The following is a 3,283-nucleotide window of genomic DNA, read 5'->3' as shown; positions in this document are numbered from 1 at the left end:
CGTTTATTGAGTTGGTCACCATATGTGGAAATTATGGTGAAAATAAGCCAAGTTCCGGAGTTTTTAACTCACACGAAACCACGAAAAACTTTCATTAGGAAAACTTGGTTGGAGCACCCTACTGCAGAACACACCGACATGGACGAAAGGGTTGACTGGCTAAGAGAAAAAATTTTTGCGGGACCACTCAAAACATCATAGTTAGACCTAGCAAATGATGAAAAGTGAAACCCGCGATCGATTGGAGAAACCTTATTTTACACTGAAAAATTCCACATAAGGAAAATTTGTATGGAGCACCCTACTGCAGAGCACACCGACAGGGCCGGGAAGGAAGGCCCGGTCCAAGAAAAAATTTTTGCGGGACCACTCAAAACATCATAGTTAGACCTAGCAAATGATGAAAAGTGAAACCCGCGATCGATTGGAGAAACCTTATTTTACACTGAAAAATTCCACATAAGGAAAATTTGTATGGAGCACCCTACTGCAGAGCACACCGACATGGACGAAAGGGTCGACTGGCTAAGAGAAAAAATTTTTGCGGGACCACTCAAAACATCATAGTTAGACCTAGCAAATGATGAAAAGTGAAACCCGCGATCGATTGGAGAAACCTTATTTTACACTGAAAAATTCCACATAAGGAAAATTTGTATGGAGCACCCTACTGCAGAGCACACCGACAGGGCCGGGAAGGAAGGCCCGGTCCAAGAAAAAATTTTTGCGGGACCACTCAAAACATCATAGTTAGACCTAGCAAATGATGAAAAGTGAAACCCGCGATCGATTGGAGAAACCTTATTTTACACTGAAAAATTCCACATAAGGAAAATTTGTATGGAGCACCCTACTGCAGAGCACACCGACAGGGCCGGGAAGGAAGGCCCGGTCCAAGAAAAAATTTTTGCGGGACCACTCAAAACATCATAGTTAGACCTAGCAAATGATGAAAAGTGAAACCCGCGATCGATTGGAGAAACCTTATTTTACACTGAAAAATTCCACATTAGGAAAATTTGTATGGAGCACCCTACTGCAGAGCACACCGACATGGACGAAAGGGTCGACTGGCTAAGAGAAAAAATTTTTGCGGGACCACTCAAAACATCATAGTTAGACCTAGCAAATGATGAAAAGTGAAACCCGCGATCGATTGGAGAAACCTTATTTTACACTGAAAATTCCACATAAGGAAAATTTGTATGGAGCACCCTACTGCAGAGCACACCGACAGGGCCGGGAAGGAAGGCCCGGTCCAAGAAAAAATTTTTGCGGGACCACTCAAAACATCATAGTTAGACCTAGCAAATGATGAAAAGTGAAACCCGCGATCGATTGGAGAAACCTTATTTTACACTGAAAAATTCCACATAAGGAAAATTTGTATGGAGCACCCTACTGCAGAGCACACCGACAGGGCCGGGAAGGAAGGCCCGGTCCAAGAAAAAATTTTTGCGGGACCACTCAAAACATCATAGTTAGACCTAGCAAATGATGAAAAGTGAAACCCGCGATCGATTGGAGAAACCTTATTTTACACTGAAAAATTCCACATAAGGAAAATTTGTATGGAGCACCCTACTGCAGAGCACACCGACAGGGCCGGGAAGGAAGGCCCGGTCCAAGAAAAAATTTTTGCGGGACCACTCAAAACATCATAGTTAGACCTAGCAAATGATGAAAAGTGAAACCCGCGATCGATTGGAGAAACCTTATTTTACACTGAAAAATTCCACATAAGGAAAATTTGTATGGAGCACCCTACTGCAGAACACACCGACATGGACGAAAGGGTCGACTGGCTAAGAGAAAAAATTTTTGCGGGACCACTCAAAACATCATAGTTAGACCTAGCAAATGATGAAAAGTGAAACCCGCGATCGATTGGAGAAACCTTATTTTACACTGAAAAATTCCACATAAGCAAAATTTGTATGGAGCACCCTACTGCAGAGCACACCGACAGGGCCGGGAAGGAAGGCCCGGTCCAAGAAAAAATTTTTGCGGGACCACTCAAAACATCATAGTTAGACCTAGCAAATGATGAAAAGTGAAACCCGCGATCGATTGGAGAAACCTTATTTTACACTGAAAAATTCCACATAAGCAAAATTTGTATGGAGCACCCTACTGCAGAGCACACCGACAGGGCCGGGAAGGAAGGCCCGGTCCAAGAAAAAATTTTTGCGGGACCACTCAAAACATCATAGTTAGACCTAGCAAATGATGAAAAGTGAAACCCGCGATCGATTGGAGAAACCTTATTTTACACTGAAAAATTCCACATAAGGAAAATTTGTATGGAGCACCCTACTGCAGAGCACACCGACAGGGCCGGGAAGGAAGGCCCGGTCCAAGAAAAAATTTTTGCGGGACCACTCAAAACATCATAGTTAGACCTAGCAAATGATGAAAAGTGAAACCCGCGATCGATTGGAGAAACCTTATTTTACACTGAAAAATTCCACATAAGGAAAATTTGTATGGAGCACCCTACTGCAGAGCACACCGACAGGGCCGGGAAGGAAGGCCCGGTCCAAGAAAAAATTTTTGCGGGACCACTCAAAACATCATAGTTAGACCTAGCAAATGATGAAAAGTGAAACCCGCGATCGATTGGAGAAACCTTATTTTACACTGAAAAATTCCACATAAGGAAAATTTGTATGGAGCACCCAACTGCAGAGCACACCGACAGGGCCGGGAAGGAAGGCCCGGTCCAAGAAAAAATTTTTGCGGGACCACTCAAAACATCATAGTTAGACCTAGCAAATGATGAAAAGTGAAACCCGCGATCGATTGGAGAAACCTTATTTTACACTGAAAAATTCCACATGAGGAAAATTTGTATGGAGCACCCTACTGCAGAGCACACCGACAGGGCCGGGAAGGAAGGCCCGGTCCAAGAAAAAATTTTTGCGGGACCACTCAAAACATCATAGTTAGACCTAGCAAATGATGAAAAGTGAAACCCGCGATCGATTGGAGAAACCTTATTTTACACTGAAAAATTCCACATAAGGAAAATTTGTATGGAGCACCCTACTGCAGAGCACACCGACAGGGCCGGGAAGGAAGGCCCGGTCCAAGAAAAAATTTTTGCGGGACCACTCAAAACATCATAGTTAGACCTAGCAAATGATGAAAAGTGAAACCCGCGATCGATTGGAGAAACCTTATTTTACACTGAAAAATTCCACATAAGGAAAATTTGTATGGAGCACCCTACTGCAGAGCACACCGACAGGGCCGGGAAGGAAGGCCCGGTCCAAGAAAAAAT

The sequence above is a fragment of the Anopheles marshallii genome, assembly GCF_943734725.1.
Source record: "Anopheles marshallii chromosome X unlocalized genomic scaffold, idAnoMarsDA_429_01 X_unloc_50, whole genome shotgun sequence".
Taxonomy (NCBI): domain Eukaryota; kingdom Metazoa; phylum Arthropoda; class Insecta; order Diptera; family Culicidae; genus Anopheles; species Anopheles marshallii.
Note: the sequence above shows the minus strand (reverse complement) of the source record.